Below are 26,915 nucleotides of genomic sequence, written 5' to 3'. Positions count from 1 at the left end.
CAGAAATAAGGTACCAGTAATTAATCTTAACATTTTAAATAATTCTTTGTTGTCGTGATCCTCCACGACTTAACTCAAGATTTAAAGTGAACGCCTTACATTTGAGTCACACGATATACAGGAAATTATATACGTTTGAAAGTAATTTCTACATCTGAAAAGAAACATTCAGTACATTTCTATTAATAAAATAATTGAGACAAATTTATCATAGGTTGAGAAACACTGGTTCAAATTATCCACAACATTAATTTTTTGCGATTGGAGGAATAACCTTAGCAACAATTTTCCAGATGCTATATTGTACAATAAATAATATACAAGAATATGTTATTTTTTATTTTTACCATGGTCTTCTATCAATTTTTCATTTTGATTTATTAAAATTCACTAAAAACAGTCGTTTGACATCTGATCAATATTAATAGCAATATCTGTATCAAAATTTGTTGTAAACTATACTGTTTTTATATCTCATACTTCCCTTTAATCGTCACCTGCTCCATTATAAAATTTTCTACAAAATTAATTACGTCCTGGAAAACATATTTCATAACGTTAACCATATTGTTCATAAATGAAATTAATTGGAATAAATTGAAATAAATACCAATTATAAATGAAAGCAATTGGAAAAATAAAATGAAATATTCCACTTGCACCACCTGCACCATTACTATTTCGATAAGATTGATATTCGCAGCATGTGTAGCAAGGTATGTTGCTTTAATTAGTTTCACTCAATTATGAAATTATCACGCCTACTATTTTACACGATCTGTAATCAACCATCCTACGTAGATCAAAATCAGAAATGGACATATGCTTCCCCCGTAAGTTCCGCGCGAATTTCTCAGCGTTCAGGATTATCCATTTATTTATGTTCTTGATTCAAAGATCGAGAACATGATCTACTCCCGCGACACACCGTTTTCAGAGGGTATTGGGCTCCGAACGACTGACGCTCTCATCGTTATTCCAGTCATAAAACAACGGATCCATCGGATTCTAGTCGGCGAAAGGAAGTTCTCTCTTGGGTCATTTTTATCGCTAGTCTCGTAAAACTTCTCCAGAAATAGGATCCTTCGTGTGCATACGAGGCGCGACGATAAAATTTCAAGAAGGTTTTCATTTTTAATATCAACAATGTGGACACGTCCTCCCATTGTATAGCTTAATCATTTAATTGTACCCAGGAGGTAAACATTGATAGTCATTTTATAGTCATTGGTGCAGATTGATTCGTTTAAAGACACCGGTTCTGTGCTGGGTTTACCTGGATTTCTAGTTTAACCGTCTTTTGTAGAATGATAGAATTATTATTAATGTTATTTTTAATGATATACAGTCATCTCGTATTGGTACACTATAGTGATTCACTGTAAGTGAGGTTTCTGATGAATTTTGTTTATTTTTTTTATAATTGTTCTTTTTATTACACTTGTGTTATATTTCTATTTACAAAGCAGTTTTGTTTCCATTATTTTCAATTATATATAGTTATTTTTCTATTCGTATTCATACACTATAATGAACTATATTACTGAATGGGAATCTTGTTTTGTTTTCTTATGAATTACTTTTTCCATTTATTTTTACCAAATTCTGTTTATTACTCTGTTATTATATTTCTATTTACAAAGTAGTCTTTTTTTTAATATATTAAGGAGCTCTACTAATGCTTAATTATAAAATTGATAGAGGTACAATAAATAATATAAAACAGTATAACAATAACAAACACTATACAAATCAACAAACACACGTGATGTTTTTTTCCGAGCGGTCACCCATCCTAACATACTGTATTTGACCGCGCCCAATGCAGCTGCACCTCGATGATCGAACGAGAAGAAATGTCTCCAACGTGACACGTCCCTTAACTAGTTTCACTTTTAATTTATTCAAACTTAAACCTTTAGTTATCTCAATGAATGACAAAGTAAAATATCAGTTTTAAAAATTAAATTCATGAGAAATATTTTTGTTGATTTGTAGCAAATGACCATTATAGTGTACAAATACGAGTGTACTGTGCAAGTGTACACATCTCACTCAGTTTCAAAATTACACAATATTACTCGTAATAATTTGAACTGTATCCTATTTAAAAAATTTGTTTCTCTACAATATATTTTAATGTGCATATATGTATACCGTATTGATTGTAAGGTTTTGTTATTATTTCCTGACGAAGATTGCAATAATGTCGATCGAATGAACTACTGTAGATAACATGGGAGACTAGTTTTCCAATATCCTGTGTAACTAATTTGACGAAAGCAGATTTGTTTCTTTGGCGATGCAAGTATGTAAGTAGATAGGTTTATTGGCCATCTACGCTCGAGGCGAAACGTAGATCAAATATTTGTTGGTTCTGTCCTGTTACGAAGCTGTCAGAGCAATTACCTATTTCCTTATTAGAGAAAACCGAGCTTCTATTGGAACAGAATTAATTAGCCACACAAACACGATCATAAACTTCTACGCGACTCCCCCCTATTTAAAATTAATGAAATAACGGTTACCTTTTAGTTTGTGATTTAGGATTGGGTTTCCGCCATTAAACGATGTAATTACATTCTATCTTTACAACCGCTAATGAATTATTCATTTTCGTAGACTTTCCAGGGCGAAGTTATAATTGAGAACCTTGCAACATATTGCAACTTTCCTCCTTAGAAATTTGTAGAAATATATTAATAATATAACTATAAAAAACTGTCTTCGAAATAGATTTTTGGTAATCAGATTTGATAATATTATAAATCAACATTAAATCTATATATTGTTTAATTTTTCAGATATTCATAGATACAAGCTTTAAGTTTGCATTTAGGTTGTAAACAGAACAATTGTTACAATAAATTTAATATACTACGTGAAACATTATTGTTTCTCAAAATTCACTTTTATATTGTCGTTTAGTGATTCGAGTTTCAGTTGAAATTTTTACAGAAGAGCTACATATATGTACTTGGACGAAGACGTTACAATTTGAGTTATTGAATGTTATTATATTAATATCGAGATTATATAAGCAATGCAACGATTAAATAAAGGGTAAAAATGTTTCTGGCTTTCTGACGTATGGAGTATTTGGAGCAAAATTTCGATCAGGACTGTTGTTTCGTCTTTTCTGGGTGGAGATAGGCTACGAAATGCTGGAAGGCATTTACCAGACAAATCCCCTACAAATTCCATGTCGAATTACGCTTCAACGACGACTATGAATCACACCAGCTGCGACTGCTATGTTTGCGCCATGTCAGCCTCCCTCTCTGTTTGAGTTACAGAAAGCACGTGGCTGCATGTTCCGGGGGAAAAGCCCTTCCGCTGCGTTGAGCGATTAGTTGATTTTCTACCGACCATCCCTGTCCGAGGGAAGTATAAGATTAATCGATCACCCAACGAATCTAACGCTCGATCGGTGAATTAACGCGTTGAAATAGTTAATTACACGCGTTCTGGTAAAATCCTGGTAACATCTGGAATTAAGAGGAATTTTACATTGTAAAAAGAAAAGAAAGACTGAACAAACATTTTGAAAACCTTTGGTTAACCAAAAAGAGGGGAAGCCACAGGTTTTTCTTTAAAATACAAAATTATTACATCCCCCATCTTTATTAAAATAATTTTCTTATTTTGGAGGAAAAAGACGAAGGAAATAGGGACCTAGCAAATAAAAATAAACACGTAATATAAAAGAAAAATACCTTTGGCTAATCAAAAAGAGCGGAGCCACAGGTTTTCTTTAAAATACAAAATTATTACATCCCCTATCTTTATTAAAATAATTTTCTTATTTTGGAGGAAAAAGACGAAGGAAATAGGGACCTAGCAAATAAAAATAAACACGTAATATAAAAGAAAAATACCTTTGGCTAATCAAAAGGAGGGGAGCCACAGGTTTTCTTTATAATAGAAACTTATTACATCCCTTATCTTTATTAAAATAATTTTCTTATTTTGGAGGAAAAAGACGAAGGAAATGGGGACCTAACGAACAAATATAGACACGTTATATAAAAGAAAAATATCTTTGGCTAATCAATAAGAGTGGAGCCACAGGTTTTCCTCTAAAAAGAAACTTATTACATCCCCTATCTTTATTAAAATAATTTTTTTATTTTTGAGGAAAAAGACGAACGAAATGAGGACCTAACGAACAAATATGGACACGTTATATAAAAGAAAAATATCTTTGGCTAATCAATAAGAGGGGAGCCACAAGTTTTCCTCTAAAAAAAACTTATTACATCCCCTATCTTATTAAAATAAAATAAAAATATCTTTGGTTAATCAAAAAGAGTGGAGCCACAGGTTTTCTTTAAAATAGAAACTTATTATATCCCCTATCTTTATTAAAATAATTTTCTTATTTTGGAGTCTAAAGACGAAGGAAATGGGGACCTAGCAAATAAAAATAAATACGTAATATAACAGAAAAACATCTTTGGCTAATCAATAAGAGGGGAGCCACAAGATTTCCTATAAAAAAAACTTATTACATCCCCTATCTTTATTAAAATAATTTTCTTATTTTGGAGTCTGAAGACGAAGGAAATGAGGACCTAGCAAATAAAAATAGACACGTAATATAAAAGAGAAAAAACAAAACGAAGGTGTAAATAAACGTTGCAATGCCTAATCTCGAATCTGACGATCCAGTCAGCGTAGCAAGTAAGAAACGTATGAAAATAAAATTTATAAAAAGCCACTCTATTTGTGGAGGGTGGGAGGTAAGCTTCCCTAGGCGAGATCCAGTCGTGTGCAATAAACTGGTGAAATAATAGCGTCCCCAAGAGCCCACGTACGCGCGTATCTACTTTGTTCTCACGTTCGAACAATAAACTGTACCTTAGAATTGCCACTTGTGTAGAAAGAGTCGAGGGTGCTTCGAGAAAGTACGAAATCTTTGCGCGAAAAGTATTCGTCGAAGTCCTTCGACCTCGTGCTCATTTTCAAGAGATTCTACGATAGTGATTTTATTATGAAAAGTAACCCGTGCCGCGTACTTGTTGTTTCTCCCCCTTACGGGTTGAAATTGTTCTCGATAAGATCCTGAAATATTGTGTTGCAAAGTGCGATACGTCTGTGGCTGGATCTGCGTGTAGGTTCTCTATCGCGGGAGTAGGTTGAACAAACTGTACGCGTGACGGAATCAGCCTCATCTCGGACTAAAAGTGGAAGAAACGGAAATAAGTTCTACTTCAAGGCTTGGGTGCACACTGGCAGCCATATTAAAAATATTTAAATATTTTCTTCGGGCTTGAATAGTCAGAAACACGTTATTTTTTATGTTAAATTTAATATTCTTAACTTTTCATCACTGACTGTATTGCAAATTAAACTTTTTTTTGAATTTTATAGTTATAAAAAATTGATATATACAACAACAAGAGTGGAGTAAAAATACGATTAAACATATTTAAATATTTTCTTCAGGCTCGAATAGTCGGGAACAAATTGTTTTTTATGTTAAATTTAGTATTCTTAACTTTTCATCACTGACTGTATCGTATTGCAAATTAAACTTTCTTCTGAATTTTATTGTTATAAGAAATTGATATATACAACAATAAGAGTGGAGTAAAAATACGAATAAACATATTTAAATATTTTTTTCAGGCTCGAATAGTCGGGAACAGATTGTTTTTTATGTTAAATTTAGTATTCTTAACTTTTCACCACTGACTGTATCGTATTGCAAATTAAACCTTTTTCTGTTATTAGTTTTAGAGTAAAAAAAAATTGACATACGCGACACGAAAAAAGGAGTAAAAACAGTTTTAATTTTTTAGAATTTAATGTGTTATATATTATTTAGAATTATCAGTATATGTATAATAATAAAATGACGACTTATTTTAATATATATAAGTAAATATAAAATTTTGACATTATATTGAATTATATTCGAAACTTTAACGCCTTGATGTTAAATGAGTATATTTCTTTTTATAATAAAAATTTTATCCAATTAATGTTAATTTGAAGAATAAAACTGTTTATTTATTCGTTCACATATCGCAATTAATATTAACTCATGATTGTCAATGTTATCGAGTTAAACGTCTCATAAGAGAAATTTGATTCCTCTAACTCTGAATTTAGATAAATTAGTATACAAAAATAAACCACGTTGGAAGTTGTAAATTTAATTTATTGGCCAATAATTTCACCGGATTACTTTTAATTTATTGCCCATAAATTCCTCCCTCGTATTTCCCTTTCAGATTTTACATTATTTAAGGAATTAGAAATTCCTTTCTTTTAACATTCCATTGGATTTCTCACGTTTTATAATATTTAATGACGTGGAAACGAAGGGATTCACATTCCTTTTGTCTAATGACGTGGAAACAAAAAGATTCGTAACTCAATTCCTAATTGCTTATACTAAAAGAAGATTTAACATAAAAATTTGGAATTCACGATTCTAAAACACAAAGATTATTAATGACTTATAATTCTTTAATTTCCCATATGTTTTGGATTCACCCAATTCTCTCTACTGAATATCTTAATTAAATAAATTAACGACGTTAATGGATTGATAATAATAACGATGCGATCCTTCTACTATAAATTGCATGATATAAATAAAATAGCTCGTTATATGTGTGCTGAGGATTATCCTAGTTTGACAAATATCGATCGACGTTCCGTTTGAAAAAGTGCTATTATTATTTTTTGCCATTACGAAAATCGTAACTGTTTTCTCTGGAAATTTATTTGCAATTCGAGTCACGGTATTTCGTCTGACTTTTTCTCTTTAACCCTTTGTACTCGACTGGTAGCTTTAACAATACAAGAACCCTCGGTATCTGTGCTACAACCCTTATTAAACGACGATGCGAGTCACATTTAATAATTTCAAGATTCAGAATATACATATCTTCGATATCGTTGATGATAAATTTATTTGCAAACAATGTTGGACTTCATATTTCATAATATAAAATAAACCATTTTTAACGAAGGAATTATTGAAATAAATATTAGTAGAATCGTCCGAATAATTTCAATTTAATTATTTTTTAATATAAATCACGGAACAACATTGTTTGAAATAGATCAACGGAGATCTAGGAGCGAATGTATCGATCAATACGCAATTAGGTCAAGAAAAACTGCTATTAACTTCATGAAGTATTACTCGGTACATTTATAATTTATTTGACTTTAATACAGTTACTACATGCGAAGGACATCGATATCCGTTATTAAACATGACGCTATAACTATCTTTTATTCCGATATATCGCGAAAATTCCAAAATACAAAATCACTTTTGCAAATATTATACTGTAAATAATTGCGCGAAACGCGAAATTCAAATATTATGTATCGTTACTTTACAAAGCTTGCCAAATATTTTATTCAAAATTATATCGAACATTTTTGTTTATTTTTCTCGAGCAAAATACTTTTTAATTTATCAGAAAAAATATATCCAAAAATGTATCGAGTCTAAAGAATTAAAAGTCAAAGATTTCGTATATAAATATCAACGTAGACATTGTTTATATATCCAGACAATACCAAACAATTAAATATAGGAACTATTTTTAAAGAAATTTTCAAAATTGAAACAGAATTAACTTTACCTTCTCAAATCGTTGATTATCCGAAAAAATTAGCAGTTTTCGTTGTAAAATGAACGTCGTGGACTTAAAATAAAATCGATCGTAACAAGAGAGATGTCGTTTTTATGGATGATTATTTTTCGAAGAGTTGCTTGCTAGACAGAAATTTTTATACTGCGAAAATGCAGTGATTCAGGGAACCGTGAGACACTCAATAAAAGTTTACGAGTAGAACGGAGACAGTAAAAAGGTTAAACGTCCGTTATTAGTTTGCAAATCGCCAGGAAATAACCGACGTTGTGATTTATAACCAACTAAAACGTGAAAAATTTCACCCTCGACGCCCAGATTATAGATTTCTCCTTTATCAATCGATCGTGTTCGGGGGTTGTTTAAATTCCTGCACGTTGACTGACATTTTAAGCGTTCTATAAATAATTTATTTGTACGAAAGGGGCCTGTTACCCTCTGTAGAAAAATGGTTTGCCACCCTGATTGTATTGGATACTTCCAGAGGATAAAGATCTGGAACATTGAATCCGGTTCTGCCGCTAATGGAAACAGAAAAATTACGTTACTTCGTCGGAGCAGCTGCCTCGGTTGCGTGATGGTAATTTAATTAAAAATGTATGTGTCTTTACGAAACAGAAGCTTCGGGGAGGACGTGTTCGCGCGATAATACGTTAACACGCTAAATTCGTAAAATATGGCTGTCACGTACAACTTGTTACGTTACGAATCTCGTAGAAAGTATACCAAAATGGCGCCAGGCTACAATCAATAATGGTTTATCGTCATAAATAATCACAATTTATTTTTAAGCAACAAGACATTCCTATTTCTTCATATTTTATCGCTTTCATTTCAATTGGAATTTATTTACGTTTTTTTTTAAAAAGAAATTTAATTAAATATTCTCGACTCTGTCCTTTCTTCAGTTTTCTCCAGGATAAAAAATTTATTTCTGCATTCTTTCATTAGAATAAATTATCGAGTTTTCTGAGTGCTTGTGACAAATATTTAGTATCGAAAATATATACGTGTGATTTAAAAAATTCATGAGACATCGATCGAAAAACCTCTGCTTACAGAATTACATACGTGTTTTTGAGGGACAGGTTCCTTAATTTATTTCTTAATTTTATTATGGTACGAATAATATTAATGCACATTTACGTCAGAGCATAAGACCACCTGTGCAACCAGGACAGTTAAAAATTAACAAAAACGAAAACGTCACAGTACGTTTCACAAAACTTTATTAGAAAATATAGAGAACGAGTTTATCTGATATTAATATACGAAATATTACGTCGATACAATATTAACATACGAAGTGAAACATAGACAATTTTTATTATCTATACTTTTTAATTTCATTACTAAATACGGTAACAAAAATATTTAAACGCTAGGATTTAACACACTTGGATTTATTGTTGCATAACCTAATTATTTAAACACACGGAGATAAATTATACTTCCTACGTTATCGACGGAGATTAACGATGCATATTGCAATATTTTACATAGAATATTGAAAATCGTTTAACGCAGTGAACAGTAACTTATTAAATTAACACGACAAAATCATACGTCGATAAGAGAAAAGATAGAATGGATATAAATCGGATCGTTGTTTAACAATTGTGTCATGAATAATAATTCTTTGGAAATGTACGCCCATACACGAACCTTATTTTGCTCTGGATTATCTACAGGAACGATTTAAATTAATATGATTCTATAGATTTATTCGTGATGCATAAACATTTCTGAAACAGTATAACTCGTTCCATAACGTGACAATTATCTACATTTGCATATCGATGCTTGGTGTCTGATTTTCAAATAAAATTAAATTCATGTTTCGTAAAATTAGGAATTCATATTTACTTAAAATTTATATTTTTTAATTCTGGTAATTGTTTATTAAATAACAAAATAAAATAAGAGTCTAGTTAGAATTAATCTACTGGTGAATTTATTGATACAAAATCAAAGTTGCAACAAATTTTGTTCTGCAACGTTCTACAAATATTTGAATAAGAAATCGAATCTGAAAAATACATTCAATATATCTCGAACAATGTGTAAACAAAACTTCATCTCCGATGCTTTATTTTCGTTGGAGTTATTTCGAAAAAGTTTCAGTTCTTTTCAAAATATTTATATTTGAAGTAAGATACCAGGGAACGATGAAAAATACCTGAAAAATACGAATAAAAAGACTCAGAATAGTACTGAATAATTGTAATTCCTATCTTTTAATTTTTAAGAAATACATTTTTTTTTATTGTAACTCTGGTATTATTCCATCTTGGCATTATGCCAGGATTTTCCAAAGAATTTATTTGTCGTTTTCGACATACTTTACCGTGTTCATTGATACCTTCCTCGACCACAGCTTCAATAAGATACATCGACGATAAAATATCGTTTGGACACTGGCCAAATCATACTGTGCAAACTTTCATTTGCAATTTGTGTAAGACAGACTCTATACACAGCGAAAAAATAGCTTTTCGTTCAGTCAGCGTATCGTGCACTAGTAAAATTATTTCAAGAAAAAGGAATAATACATTTTTGAATAATTTTGTTTGTTCTAATAACAATAGAAATTATTTAGAGTAGAACAATCTTATAACATATGATCTGTCGAGGTTTTTTGATTAAAAATATATTATTCTTCGTACTTACTTTAAATTTCAACAAAGTAAAATTATTTCAAGAAAAAGGAATAATACATTTTTGAATAATTTTGTTTGTTCTAATAACAATAGAAATTATTTAGAGTTGAACAACTATAACATATGATCTATCGAGGTATTTTGATTAAAAATATATTATTCTTCGTACTTACTCTAAATTTCAACAAACGTATGCTTCTGAACACAATGATTCCGTTTCTAATCAGTTTATTTCAGTTCTAATGCTTTGCAATCGATATTCGTTACATGTGTTTAGGAGAATAATGAGCCAAGAATCTCGTACTAAACGGATGAACTCAAAGAATTAGGGGCAGTCTGCCACGTTACTGTATTACAAAGCTACACATCGATAAAATTTCAGGGTTAGAGGTCAAAGAGTATCGAACGAACTAGATAATAGCACTGCATCACGTAATGTAGAATAGCGAACGATTGAAAATGGCCAAAGTTGGGCAAATTTTATTTCTACAATATTGGAATAAATCTAAAATTACTATTTTGAAATAAAATTGTTATATGGGCTCCGTGGGAATGGTCAGTTTATAAACAAATAAAAAAATGTCAACGAATATTGGAAAATAATCAGGCCTACAAACAAAAATCAAATAAATGTTTAATATGTGACGTAAAAATCGCATTTTTTGCTTTAAAACAAAATGGCGATCTTCAAAAGCGGTACAAAACCACTTTCACACTTTATAATTAAAAAAAAATGCTACACAGTAACGATACTAATATACTTGATATTTACTTGATTTTTTATTTTTAAATGCATCATAGTTGCTAGCTTAATTATTTTTCAATCCCTTTTTTAATTTGTTCGTGAACTGTACTTTCCTTTAGAGTAAAAGAATTTTATTTTTTAAATTAGTATATAGTACATAGTAAGGATATTAATATATTTGATATTTATTTAATTCCTTGTTTCTACATGCATCATGATTGCTGAATTATTTCTTAATCTTTTGTTTAACTTGTTCGTGAACTGTACTTTCCTTTAGAGTAAAAGAATTTTCTTTTTTTAAATTAGTACATACTAGTAAGGATATTAATATACTCGATATTTATTTAATTTTCTGTTTCTAAATACACCCATCAATTATTTTCTAATCTTCATTTTTGTTCGTGAATTGTACCATCCAAAAAGTTTTCTTTGTTTAAATTAGTGGTCGAACGAGTATTATAAAATGGTGACGCTAGTTTCGAAGTATCCAGCCAGGATCGTTTGTGCGAAAATAGGAATGAGTATTTCGATTTAGGGAAAATTATTAATGCAACAGGTCTCCCGATCGCGTGGTTTATTTCTTTTCTCTTCGAAAATCGGTTATGCAAGTGCGATGGATTGTAACGCCGAGGCGTACGACTTCCTCGGGCTCCCGTTACCGTGCACATCTTCCAGAGAAGAGGTCTTCCCCAAAGCAGAAATAGCACTTTCTTCGCCGGCGAATGAAAAAAAAAAACGCGCGTTGAAGGGGATTCTGAGTCGCAGAAGCCAGTGAATATTGCACCGCCTAAGCGTCAGCATATATCGGGCAACTCTGCTCCGCGATATTTACGTTTATGCTGTGGCGACGTATTTTCGATTTCCCGTTTTCGCCAGACTCTTGAATCTCGTGTTCGAGCAGAATTAGAAACAGGTGTGTACATTATTTAATATTTGAAACGACAATTATCTAGCTAGATAACGTATACTTGCTCGCGTATATCATATTTTTGAAAAGTTTAAAATATTTATTCTATACAACATTAAAGTATTTATTCTTCTTTATTAAAATTGTTACTTACTGGCTGAATTGATTTCAGTTATTTTCTGCTTCCTTTATTACTGTGGAATATGCAATTTTTGAATAATCTAAGAGTCAAAATCAGTAGACAAAATTGTTCGAGAAGCATATTTTTAAGAATTAAGTAACATTTTTGATATTTCTTTTTTATGGCTACATTAAAGACTTGAAGCTGTTGAAATTATCTTTTTGTATTACTTATGATTAGACTGCGGATCTTCATGCAAATTCATATTTTTATTAATAAAATTAATGAAATTGGAGATTTGTAGAAGGTTGTCTCAACCCCTAGATATAATAATTCGTACCTTACTTTAGGTATTTCTTATATTCTTACATATTAACTGAATTCTGTAGTTTTTTGAAAATTAAAATTTTCCATAAATGCATAAACATCCGCAGTCTACTTATGATTAATTTAAATGAGAGCTAATATTCAAGTGGAAAAAGATTTGTGTAATATTTTTAATCACTAATACAAAGTGTCAGCTCAAAATGTGTCAAAGATTCTATACGTGCTTGAAAAAGTAATATCATTTTTAACATTTGTGGGATCGGGAAGATAATGACTCCGCTCTGTTCCGTTCCGCACAATTGTATTGTTGCTGTCGTACAACGACGTGACTCGTGGTGCGGGTTACGCTCGACTCTCTGGTACGATCATCGCCACCGTACCAAGAGGCCTTCAAAAACAAAAGACGGTCAGAGACGACGACAACGGCTTTTCGGCTCACGCGGCTCTGGTCGTCTCGTGTGCAACCATCGTCTCGTGTGCAACCATACATTGTAGCGGCTTCGAACGGCTAAGGCGTATGTGGTGCCTTGGCCGCCACACTACCCCCCTGCCAGTAATTGGCACAATTACGAAAAATTGACCGACTACATTACCACTACCATTTACTCTACTATATAAAATACGTTATCCTAACTAAGATTTACATTACAGTATTTGAACAGAGTTGAAAAAAAAAAAAAAAGGAATTTACATGGAGTTTAATATATAATACGTAATACCTAAAAATACATGAAAGTACATAAAAGTGATGGATAAAAATAAATGGTATATGATACTTATTATAATAATGCGCAAGCCTTAAGTACTACCGCGTAATTTGAAATCGCTCGGGAAAACGTACGCGTCTACCTGAACGCGTGACACGTTGCTGTATAACCGGCGCATTGTCAGGTACGTTTGTTTGTGTGACCGGCTGATTTTCTATGCTCACGGGATCCGGTCTGTTTTCTGCTAGCATATAAGCAGGCTTTAGCCTTTCAATTGATATATTTATTTCCTTACCTCTAATGTTTATTGTAAATGTTTTTTTCGCCTCGGCGCACTACGGCGTATGGACCTTCATAAGCGGGTTGTAAAATAGTTTTGGCTGAATCTGTTCGGATGAAAACATGTGTTGAACTGCTAAGATCTTTGAAAACGAATGTACGATTAACGGAATGGCGTGATGCATTAGAGGGACTCAATTTAGAAAAATGGTTGCGTAGTCTATTAGTAAAATCGGAAGCATTTTCTGTGCCTTCCGCTGAATGCGAAGACAAGAACTCTCCCGGTAATCTTAATGGCTCGCCATAAACTAATTCCGCTGAGGTAGCGCCGAGGTCTTCTTTCCAGGCGGAACGAATACCGAGTAGAACCGTCGGAAGTATTTCTGTCCACCTGTCGGATCCGTGGCACCTTATAGCCGACTTGAGCTGTCGGTGAAAACGCTCTACCATCCCATTGGCCGCTGGGTGATACGCCGTTGTGCGAAGGCGTGTGGATCCAATTAAATTGTTCAGCGCAAAAAATAATTTGGATTCGAACTGCCTACCCTGATCGGTGGTAATCCGTACGGGAGCACCAAACCGCGCTACCCAACCGTCATAAAAGGTTCGAGCTACGGTTTGGGCCTCCTGATCGACCATGGGGAAGGCTTCCGGCCACCGCGTATATCTGTCTACACAGGTCAGACAATACCTGAAACCTTCGGACACCGGTAAAATTACTATGTCTAAATGAATGTGTTCGAATCGCGCAGAAGGTTTAACAAATGTAGCCAATGGTGCAGTCACATGACGGGAAATTTTTGATCTTTGGCACGGTATACAGCAACGTGTCCACGTGCGAACATCTCTTTTAATCGACGGCCAAACATAACGTTGCGTTATGAGCTTGATCGTCGCGTTAATACCTGGATGTGATAATACATGTAACATATTAAAAACTGCACGTCGGAAAGGAGGGGTGACATAAGGTCTTACATTCTTAGTCGAAATATCGCAAAAAATTTCGGAAGACGTGCCAGGCAACGAGACTTTGCGTAATTGCAGGCTAGATTCGCTATTCAACAACCGCTGCAACTCCTCATCCTGGGCTTGCGATTTTGCCAATTCTTCGAAATTAATCGAGTGGTTAACCGTTTCCACTCTGGACAGTGCATCGGCAACGACGTTGTCTTTACCGGAAATATGTTGAATATCTGTAGAGAATTGCGCAATGTAATCTAGGTATCGGAATTGTCGAGGAGAGCATTTATCTAATTTCTGTTTGAAAGCGAAAGTTATGGGTTTATGGTCTGTAAAAATCGTGAAATGTCTGCCTTCGAGCATATGTTTGAAATGTTTTATTGCTAAATAGATAGAAAGTAGTTCCCGGTCGTAAGCTGAATACTTCTTTTCGGCAGATCCTAATTTCTTAGAAAAGAATGCTAATGGTTGTCGTTCGTTGCCGACGCACTGATGTAAAACAGCTCCTACGGTGTAATCAGAAGCATCGCAGGTAACCGACAATGGAGCGTTGACCGCAGGATGAGAAAGCAGGGTTGCGTTTGCTAAACTATTTTTGGTATTTTCGAAAGCCTGACGCGCTTCCGAAGTCCAGGCTATCGGGGTCTTGCCCTTTAAATTGCCGGCTAGAAGGTCGTTCAAGGGTGCTTGAAAGCGAGCGGCATCTGGGATAAAACGGCGGTAAAAATTAAGCATTCCCAAGTACTGCCTCAAATCCTTCGCGTTTTTCGGAAGGGGAAATGACTTTATGGCTTGTACCTTGCCGGGCAAAGGTTGAGTGCCGCTTTCATTTACCCGATAGCCTAGAAATTTAACTTCTTCCTGTCCGAACGTGCATTTATTCGGATTAACAACAATGCCATAATCTTTTAATCGTTTAAATAATAATTCTAAATGGCGCAGGTGATCGGCTTGGGATTCTGAGGCGACCAAAATGTCGTCTATATACGCGTAACAAAAATCGAAACCGCGTAAAATTTCGTCGATAAAGCGCTGAAATGTTTGCGCGGCATTTCGTAACCCGAACGACATGTACGGGAATTCAAAAAGCCCAAACGGCGTTGTAATGGCCGTTTTTCCGACGTCTTCCGACGCAACCGGAATCTGATTATAAGCTCGGACGAGATCTATTGTGGAAAATACCTTTTTGCCACTCAGTTGTTGCGCAAAATCCTCAATGTGACGCACGGGGTATCGGTCGGGAATTGTCCGTGCGTTTAACGCTCTATAGTCACCGCAAGGCCTCCAAGCTTCTTCGCCCTTCTTCGGAACCATATGAAGGGGTGCTGACCACGCGCTCTTCGAAGGACAAGCGATGCCCATCTTCACCATCGCGTCGAACTCCTTCTGGGCAGCCCTGAGCCGGTCCGGTGCAAGCCGCCGCGGCTTGCTGGAAACGGGTGGTCCAGGGGTTGTCTCGATGTAATGCACCGTTTGGTGCGTAGTCCTCATCGGGGTGCCGCTAGGCCGTGTAAGTTCCGGCATCTGCATCAGGAGCTGGTGGTAAACGGTAGTCCCTGCTACTGTCTTCACCGACGGCGTTTCATCCTCGGCTCGTGTTCCGCGGACCGTTAACGACGTGGTCCGATCGACGAGGCGACGATTGCGGATGTCCACCATAAGATCGAAGTGATCGAGAAAGTCTACCCCGATTATGGGTTTTGTAACATCCGCAACCACGAATCGCCACACGAAATCCCGTCGTAGGCCGAGGTGCAGGTTTAACGACACTGTCCCGTAGGTGTTAATTACACTCCCATTCGCCGCCGCCAGCTGGTACTCCGATCTTTCTCGCAATCCGCCTAGCAGGCGGCGCGGAAAAACGCACAAATCGGCCCCGGTATCCACTAAAAATTCCGTCTTCGAGCTGTTGTCTAAGATGAAGAGGCGGCGTGATGCTGGATTTGTGTCGCTGGCCGCCATCAACGACTCCCCAGGTCGTTTCCCTGATCCGTGGCGTTCCAATTGCACGGTGCAACGCACCTCTGCGCGGCCGGACCGAACCGCCAATGGTACCAGCATTTCCCTTGATGGTCCATTTGTCCTCCCGCGGGCCGCTCTCGCGATCGCGATAGAGATCGTCTGCGGTAGCGCGAGTTTGGATGATTTCGGTGGGTCCACCTGCGACGGGAAGATTGCCCCTGGTCCACCAAGGATTCACGGATGGCAGAAATTTCCTGCCTCAAGGAAAGAGCCAATTGTGACATCTTAATGTTTAACATGGCCTCGATGCTCGGGCCCGGCGGGGGTATTTGGCAGGATGCAGATACGCTCGTAATCGCGGCCTCCGTGACGTGTACCCGCGGTGTCATCGTATCCGCGACAGCGTCTGCCAACTCTGCTACCTTATCCAGCGGGGTGTCCCGCTGCGTGGATAAAATCACCTGCATATTAGCAGGTAGTCGGCCCATCCAAAGCGTCCGCAATACACCGTCCGAAAAAGCCGTACCGGCCAATCCGCGCAGGTGACGAAGAAATTGGGACGGTTTTCTGTCCCCGATTTCCTCGTGTTCCAATAACCGTCGCGTTTTCTGTTCCTGCGAAGCACTAAGCCGGCGAATAAACTCATTTTTGAGCGTCGTGTACGGATCCGTGGCCGGAGGATTCATGATAATGTCTCTTACTTCCGTGGCGTGTCGCGCACTTAACGCGCCGAGAATGTACCCGAATTTCGTGGTCTCCGACGTTACATTGGATACCTCAAAACTTCTCTCTACCATCGAAAACCACATCTCCGGGTCTCCCGGACAAAACTCGGGTATTCGTACAGCGACGCGATCAACTGCCAACGGCACACTCCCGGATGTCCCGCGTTAACGGTAGGGTCAGTCATTTTACCAGTCTTGGTCACAAAAGATTAATTTCACCGCACACACACACCGCGCCTACTATTTGTCAGACCGTGTCCTTTCCTTATGTTCTTAACACTATACACTTATTTCTCTACACTAACTAATATTGTCCGTATACAAAAAATGTCCAAATTTTCTTAAAAAAACTTTACTTGCGCGGCGAGATCACGTCGGGGTCACCAATGTGGGATCGGGAAGATAATGACTCCGCTCTGTTCCGTTCCGCACAATTGTATTGTTGCTGTCGTACAACGACGTGACTCGTGGTGCGGGTTACGCTCGACTCTCTGGTACGATCATCGCCACCGTACCAAGAGGCCTTCAAAAACAAAAGACGGTCAGAGACGACGACAACGGCTTTTCGGCTCACGCGGCTCTGGTCGTCTCGTGTGCAACCATCGTCTCGTGTGCAACCATACATTGTAGCGGCTTCGAACGGCTAAGGCGTATGTGGTGCCTTGGCCGCCACACATTCTTTAATTATTATAATTCCCTGTCGAGAACCGTATAAAATATCGAAATTTGTCCTTTTTTATAAATTAGTAATTAATAAGCATAGATTGCTCAAATAACTGTTATTTTTAATTTTCATTTTAGATTCAAAATTGTCTTTTTGTATTACTTATGATTAATTTTAATCAGAGCTAATATTCGAGTGGAACAAGATTTGTGTAATATTTTTAATTACTAACACAAAGTGCCAGCTCAAAACGTGTCAAAGATTCTATACGTGCTTGAAAAAGTAATATCATTTTTAATATTCTTCAATTATTATAATCCCCTGTCGAGAACCATATCAAATATCGAAATTTATCATTCGGATTTTCCTTTTGTTATAAATTAGAAATTAATAAGCATCAATTGCTCGAATCACTGTTATTTTTAATTTTCATTTTAGATTCAAAATTCTATTAAATTCAATGTTCGAACTAAATGCAGCTGTAAGATACAGAATTATTATTTATGTTTTATTCTTTCTCTTTCTCATATTTTTTATGAGATATAATCTAAGAGGATTCATCCACGTTCATTTGACGTCAGATTCATGAATACGTAACTGTATTTCCCACAGCTGAAGCTTGAACAATCATAAGCTTGTCAATTTCAGCGCGATTGGAAAAGCGCGATAATTATAACCGAACAGTTGCCTAATCGCTACCTGCAATTTACGGATTATATACAATCAGGAAATATAACTTGAAACGTAAAACGAGGAAATATTTTAACCCGTATTCGCGAACAAAATTATTGTTTTTTGCTTTGTCGTTGCAGAAGCGATTCCTAATAATAAAAACCGTATTTTAAAAAAGCCCATTTTAAAACAATAGTAAATTTCGATCGAGGCTCGTGAAATTAGTTATCGAACGAGTCGTGAAAGTTTTTACGAGGGGCGTAAAGTTTTTTATAGCATATTTGACTTATAAAAACAGTGGGAAGATTATACAACAGTTCTGATCACTATTTCAGCTATCTTCTTTTATCATACATCCGTAAAAGAAGTTCAAAAACTTGTATATCATTGTACAACAAAAATCAATTTTTATTTACTGGAAGAATATATTTTTATAATTAGATATTTAATTAAAAATCTTATTCTTTTGGAAATTAGTAATTTAATTGTCAAAATAAAATATTATAAAATTTCTGGATTTAATTTTGCGAGTGGTTAAAAAGAATACCATACTTTGATTAAAAATTATAAATAATTGTGTATCCTTGTGAACGATTCGTTCATATTAAATATATTATTATTGGGAACTGTTTTATTAGTAAAATAGGAGAAGAAAGTGGAATACGAGAGCGATTCGGTATGTCTGTCCACTATCCACTGTTTCTACTTACACTGATGTTCAAGTCGTACACCATTCTATGCATTCATAATGAATTTTCAAACTCGATTTTTTCGAAAATTATTCTATGTTAAGAATTCTAAATTTATTCTATGTTTTTGAATCATTATTCACTTCTTCTCGAACTTATCATCGATACTAGGATATAGTGTACATACCGTAGGCTAGAAGTGAAACTATCCCAATTGAGCAAATTACAAAGATTGACACAAACCAGAAATATTAAAATTTGATTTTCTCAAAAACTAAACTAACTGTTTCTACTTACACTGACGTCCAAGTCGTACTCCATTCTATGCATTCATAATGAATTTTCAAAGTCAATTTTTTCGAAAAATATACTTTGTACGAAAAAATGTTATTCTATATTTTTGAATCATTACTTCACGTAGAAATCACTCCTTCTCGAATTTATCATCGATACTAGAATATAGTGTACATACCGTAGGCTAGAAGTGAAACTATCCCCAATTAAACAAATTACAAAAATTGTCACAGACCAGAAATATTAAAATTTTATTTTCTCAGAAACTAAACCTCGTACGAAAAAATTTTATTCCACATTTTCGATTTATCATCCCACGTGGAATCACCCTCCATCGAACGTACCGCCAATTACCGAAACCCTTTGTAACAGGAGAATCGTAAACCGTTGGAGTAAAAAGTATATCGGCCGTGGAATAATCAGCGCATGGAAATGAATCTCGAAGCATGATGGCGAAACGAGGCTTCCGTAATTGTACTGCAGACGAGTGGTAGCACGTGCCATCTCCTTGGTGACAGGCTTTCAAAGCGTATCTGTACTTTGCTGGCGACCGTACGATGCAACGCGACTCGAGTTCTCGTGACAATACGTACTTACGCCGAGCTTACACACTCCGGGGAAAGCGAAAGTCGGCCATTTACGATTGCCCGAATGTTTGGTCGATGGTGCAATCTAAGCTGAAAAGGTAGGAGCCGGATAAGAATCGGAGAAAGTACGCGAAATCTTTTATTCGCGTTTCTGCCCGAGGTACGTCGAACGACGTCCGGTCGAAAGTGAAACTGGACACCGTTTCGAAGTGCACGAAGACAATGATGTTAACCGGAGATGGTCTGGTTCAAGAATGCTCTATCCCACTTTTTCTTATCTTTTCTCAGACCAGTAGCTTTGAAGTAAATACACAGAATACCACAGAAATTTTTCACGCGTGAGGTATTGTATACTGGAAAGTTATAAATATTATAGATGGAATTAAAAAAAAATGTGTTTGTTTTGTTTTAGAGAATTTTATAAAAAAACCGTACTTCTTCGATTGTAACGACCTTCTGTAGAATCATAGAATACATATTTACAACGATGCGTGTGAGGAATATTGACCGTAGTTACTTGAGAGTTTCTCAGGGATATGATTAATTGTGATTAATAAAAAATAAAATCTAAAATAGAAATAAATTATCGATAATTCGATATTTTCTCTGTAAATGCAAATGTTATACAGGGTGTTCGGCCACCTCTAGCAAAAATTTTAATGAGCGATAGTAGAGGCCAAAATAAGACGAAAATCAAGAATACTAATTTGTTGATGGAAGCTTCGTTAAAAAGTTATTAACAATTAAATTCAAAAATTTCAAATCGTTCTGGAAAAATTATTTTCGGTTGCGGGGGTCAACTACAATCATTTTTGGTGAGTACACATACCTCCGAAATCCTATCTACTTTCGAGAAAAAAAATCGAGTAGGTGCTGAAATTTTTCGGCGAAAAAAAATTTTTCAAATCGTTCTAAAAAAATTATTTTCGGTTGCGGGGATCAATTACAATCATTTTTTATCATTACACATACCTCCAAAATCGTACGCACTTTCGAGAAAAAAATTCCTTACTGAAAATCCAATTAGGTGCCTAAATTTTTCAACGGAGAAAAAAAATTGCAAATCGTTGTGGAAAAATTATTTTCGGTTGCGGGGGTCAATTACAATCAGTTTTTGTCATTAGACATACCCATGAAATCCTGCCCACTTTCGAGAAAAAAAATAGAGAAGGTGTGAAATTATTCGAGAAAATTAAAAAATTGCATATCGTTGTGGAAAAATTATTTTCGGTTGTAGGGTTCAATTACAGTCATTTTTGGTGAATAGACATACCCCCGAAATCTTGCGCATTTTCGAGAAAAAAATTCAGTAAGGGCGGCACTTTAAACGTTAATAACTTTTTAACGAGGCTTCCATCAACAAATTGGTATTCTTGATTTTTGTCTTATTTTGGCCTCTACTATCGCTCATTAAAATTTTTGCTAGAGGTGGCCGAACACCCTGTATAGTAAACTAAATATCAAATGAAGTAGTTTTTATCGCGTATGTTTAACAATTAATAGCACGAAAACGGAGCCTCGAACGCAATTTTGTTATTCTTGATTTTCAACTTATTTTTACACGTAGAATCATCCTGCAAGATTTCAGTAACGCATGGCTATAGTCATCGACCGGAGTTGCTTCGAGGTTTTTCCGCTAGATGGCCACGCGTCTCATTCGATTCTCGCATGAGAAATAACGACACGTTACTTGATATAGCCGTCGTTGCGACTGAGAAAACTAAGATCATACTTCACAGGATCATTTCTGTAGTAGATCTAATTTGCTCTGTGCCTAAACGCAGAGTTGATGCAACCACGATGAGGATAGATCGCTCCTTTCCCTGAGCGTGAGGAAGATTCGAGAAGTTGACTTCGTTCAATTTCTCAGTCATCGATGATCGTTCACCCCTTGTACTTAGTGCGAGGGGCCTGGGAAGTGGGGCTTTCTGAGTGGCCGCTCCTTATTAAATATTTCAAAAACAATAACTTATTTTCACTTTTTGAGGTCAATTTTTGAGGTTAAATATATACTTTCTTGATTATTCGTTCTTGTCTTAATTTATATTCGACAAAAATATTCAATAATATTTATAATTTTCAGTAAATATTATAATTATTCTATTTAGTTGGGTAATAGAATAGTGCGCACCTAGAATTGAAGATCAAGAAGTTGTAAACAGTGAAGATTTTTTTTGTTATAATACATATTATAGTAAAAAGTAATCTTCAAGAACACTTCTATATTTTGATTATAATGGTTTTTCTCCTCGTTGAAGTTACTGATGATACTTTACATCGTACGATATTGAATATCGATCAAGTATTCATTACTTTCGATTCATGTGTTCATTAAATATTCATTACATCGAATCCAACTACTCATCTAGTATTATCATTTTATCTTCTCCATTACTTTGGTATCGAATTGTTGGAATATTATCGATACCTAATCGTACCAGTCCCATTATTACTGATGATCTGTGCTCTTCCCCCACTCGTGTAGGGCCCAGAATCGTCCGGTAGTCTGGATCGAAGCCAAAGATTGCTTGTTCCATCGACAGGGAAACTCCCCCTCTCTCGATAATATTCGAACTCCTGCAACGCTTACTTTCGTATGCAGTTCTGAGATGAGCGACCAAGTGAATCAACGGCTGCAATAGCGTAGAACTTGCTTGGGAAAATGGATGCCTATTTGAATATAGAAGACTGGTTTTGAATCTATATGCGTTGACCCAGTAGCCATTCCGCCAGGGCGTTTCTATTTCCACGTGCCCCGAAATAGTCTTGCGAGTATAATCAAAAATGTGGTAAACTTCGATATTATTCGGATTTAAATATCGGGAATAAACTGCATTCCACATCAGCATTTATTTCCGGAACATTTACCAAACGCAATGCTGGAGGAAAGGTATAAACAGAGATATAAACAATATTCTCGCCATTAAAAAATACTTTATTTCGACGTAGTCACAAACAATATTTTTAAAACAAGTTAGCTATAATTAAATATTTTTGGAAAAAGCTGGAAGTTAGTTAACCACATAAATAAATTTAAATTCACAAATAATACTGGTATTTTCAAAAGGAAAGAATAAATTTAGATATAATTAAATATTTTTAAGAAAAGCTGGAGGTCAATGAACCTCATGGATAAATTAATTTAAAGTCACAAATAAAATTTTTAAAAGAAAAGAAAGTGTTAGGTACAGTTAAATGTTTTTAGGAAAACCTGGAGGTCAGTGAACCCCATAATTAATTTGTGAATCGATTATTCAAAGTTTTAGATAAAATTAGTTTCTCGAGGACTATTGGAACCTACATTTGTTTCGAGAATATGCTAGGTCAAGTATCATTACCTTTGCCTTCCACGTTCCCTCGCTATAAATCTACTTCAAAGTAAGTTTGACATTGCTTTCTAGCAGCGTTGCCCTTTTTGCCTCTGAAAGAAACAGTCGATCGAGCACAGTGGCCAAACGACACGGTGGAAACGGTCACTCACACTCGGTAACCTTCAGAGATTACAATTTTCTGCCTCAATTACCGCTACTATAATAGCACAAATGCTTTCCTGGTACGTTTAAGGTTTCACCTTGAACTTTGCTTCCGTTGCTTGTGAAATCATAAGACCACTGTGGGGCATAAAATCTCTGCGTCGCAGCTACTGGCGGTAACCATAAAAACACACGGTTACGAAGCTGTCCGCTGGTAGTAAATTTCCAGGACATCGAGCGAATCTATACAAGTTCTGCTGTTAATTAATCGTATTCGTATCCGTTTACGCTCCCCAGCTTTGGAAATGAAATTTTTCACTCCGTAACTCTGTTACTATTTCCAAATTTCACCTGCGCGCCCTTCGAACACGAGTCATAATTGATTTACTAGTTCACAGGTTACGGGAGACACTGTCGGTGAAACGTTCGAAATTTCCGTGCCCGTCGATCAAAGTGTCAATTTATTTCGTGCACAGTGACGGTCTACGATTCGAAATGCTTATGAATTCGCGTATTCCCTGAAGCATATCTGTCTGTAGATATTTTTGAAACTACATTTTATGGGGACTCAGGACCCCCCCTCATTGATCATAAAAATATAAATATAAAACTGAGTGGAAAAAATGTAGAATCAAGTAAATTTTCAAAAGTTGCTACTATAACTTATATAGCACTATTAAAACTATTATTTATTAAATTAAAATTTGTTCTCTTTTGTGTGAAGGATGGGTTGAAAAAAAATAGACCAAAGTAGAGGTAAATTGTTGATAGTAAATATAAAACTGAGTGAAAAGATGTAGAATCAAATAAATTTCCAAAAGTTGCAACTATAACTTATATAGCACTATTAAAACTATCACTTATTAAATTAAAATTTGTTCTCTTTTGTGTTAAGGGCGAATTAAAAAAAAATAGACCAAAGTAGAGGTAAATTATTGATAGTAATGTCATTGAAAATAACTGGAATTAAAATGAATAATTTGTGAAGAAAAAATTGTCAGGGCTCGAATGATTAACACTAGAACTACCAACAATTATAGTGAATTTATTTGTACCAAAGAAATTAAAACGATAGATACATGACAAAATATACGATGCAATGGAAATAAATATATATTCATTCTCTTATAGAAAATTACAGTAAACTTTCAAAAATTCAGTCGAATAAATTTTTTACAAGTCCTATTAGAAATTACGAATGGGTCATTTTGACTGCTTTGGTAGTTTTAGTGTTAAATGAAACTAGATTCTAATAGATTTTTTATGGTCCAAAACATCTTCCATTTGCGAGTTTTAAGCGATGGGGTCGTTAGGCCTAAAGTGTTGCTTTGTTCAGACTTAGATATTAATTGAAGATTCCAAAGCAATGAATTTAAATCAGCGGCGAACTGTGAAATTACAATTAAAGCGGAAAGTAAGAGGCACGAAGGTTATCGTTGGCGCAACGAAATGAGACACGACAGGTATCGATTTCTGAATGTGAATGCGGAGTGGTAGAAATCTGTGTGGCCGGAAGCCTACTGAGTACGGTATGTGAAATTAGCACAATTTCCAGGGGGGTAGATCGAAGAATGTTTTGACCAACACTGACACTATTGTGATATCCGAGACGAGCAAAATATCATTCCAATAACAGACTAATGAAACACTGTTTAATTATTTCATCGCCACATTTATTCCGCTAAAGAATTGTTTGAATAAGATTTTATTCATACAATAGAAAATATAATTTTATAATTCAAATTTTAATTTTGATAGAGTAAATTAAGGAGTTTTTATCTAGATTAAAGAAAATTTGTATTAATATCTTTAACACTGTTATCTGTCGTAGAAAATATCCCTACTGAAATTATGATCAGCTTGTATTATACAGAATATCCAACTTAAATCACTTAATTATTTATTCGAATTGTAACGTAAAAAAGTTAAAGGTATCAATGCAAATTTTCTTTAATCTAGATAAAAACAATCACTGATCCTTAATTTATTCCAGCAAAATTAGAAATTTAATTATAAAATAAAATTATATTTTAGATTCTATGAATAAAGTCTTATCTAAATAATTCTTTACAGTGTTTTATTCGTCGTCTGAAGAATAAATTGAACTATTTCTTTTTTACAATTTAGTAAATATCGCCAAAAAATTTTTTTTTCACCGTGTAATTCAGTCTTATAATTCATATCATAATTGAGACAAAATAATAAAAATAGCATAACAATAAATCTTTCTTGCTGAATATCCCTAAAAAGACCCTATTTCAAGGTCGAAAACGTTAAAAATAATTTATTATACCTTTAAATTGATTAACTAGTATTTTGGACTTTCGTATTACTATTTGAATATTTAAATCGCTGAAGTGTTCAGACATTCGTCGAGCAAATAATTCGAAAAAAAAGTCACAGCCCCGTTTTCAAGTAGAATCAAGCGATGCGACCTCCGCGATGGCATTTATGATTAGATAAGCGCCAGGCTCATTTCCATCTTTCGTTTCAACAAACGGATACGTGGGAATACATTACAATACATGCTCGTTCGTTTGACGTTCGTGAAATAAATCTGATTGTGCCCGATCCTGTTATTTTACTTATAACTGTTACGTAACATGTAATTAGTGTTTCGTCGAATGAACGCAGTACAATTACCTGTTGTTTTTTTTAGGAAAGTTGTTTATGATAACGATTACGTATGACTGGGATCACATTTATCGAATTAGTCTTGATTTCCATTGATCTGTGCTTCTTCAAAGTTCGACTCGAAACGTGTGCACTCGAATTTGCATTCTTTAAATTTTTTATTTGATGTATAAATTGTTTCTATATTGGTTTGGAAACGTTTATAAAAATACTCTAAGTCTAAGATTAATAAGTAAGGGTATATAATTATCATCGTCGTAAAAATAGAATAAAATATTCGACTGCAAGATATAATTTTTTTAAATATAAGTATTATCCAACTTCGGAAAAAATTTAATTATCTACGTTAATGCTGTATTTATCATTTTTAAAGTAGCATTATTGTTTTAAGAGAATGATGAAATGGAACTATAACTTCTTTATTTATAATTTCTAAAGTAGCATTTTTATTTTAGAAAAAATTTAATTGTCTACGTTAATGCTTTATTTATCATTTTTAAAGTAGTATTATTGTTTTAGAAAAAATTTAATTATCTACGTTAATGCTTTATTTATCATTTTTAAAGTAGCATTTTTATTTTAGAAAAAATTTAATTAACTACGTTAATGCTTTATTTACCATTTTTAAAGTAGCATTTTTATTTTAGAAAAAATTTAATTAACTACGTTAATGCCTTATTTATCATTTTTAAAGTAATATTATTGTTTTAAGGGAATGATGAAATGGAATTGTGTCTTCCTTATTTACAATTTTTTAAGTAGGATTATTGTTTTAAGTAAATGGTAACCGAGGGATACTACAGTTAAATGTGTGTATTTGTACTTGGGAAATGAATTTCAATGAATGGAACCCATACGCGTTTACACTCTCTGGCTCTTTGGTCGTG

At 34.6% G+C, this 26,915-nt stretch overlaps 1 protein-coding gene and 1 non-coding gene across 10 annotated transcripts in view; both read left to right on the top strand.

The window, feature by feature from the left end:
- LOC122400859 overlaps positions 1-26,915 on the top strand; it is a 216,242-nt gene that overhangs the window by 103,488 nt on the left and 85,839 nt on the right. The window lies entirely within an intron of this gene.
- Positions 21,644-21,858, top strand: LOC122400948. The gene has a single exon (XR_006259405.1). It is a non-coding gene; the product is annotated as a small nucleolar RNA U3 (small nucleolar RNA).

Source organism: Colletes gigas, unplaced genomic scaffold (genome assembly GCF_013123115.1).
Source record: "Colletes gigas isolate AHSC1104 unplaced genomic scaffold, ASM1312311v1 Colletes_gigas_Sc00020, whole genome shotgun sequence".
In the NCBI taxonomy this organism is placed as follows: domain Eukaryota; kingdom Metazoa; phylum Arthropoda; class Insecta; order Hymenoptera; family Colletidae; genus Colletes; species Colletes gigas.
This window is presented reverse-complemented; position numbering and strand designations above follow the sequence as displayed.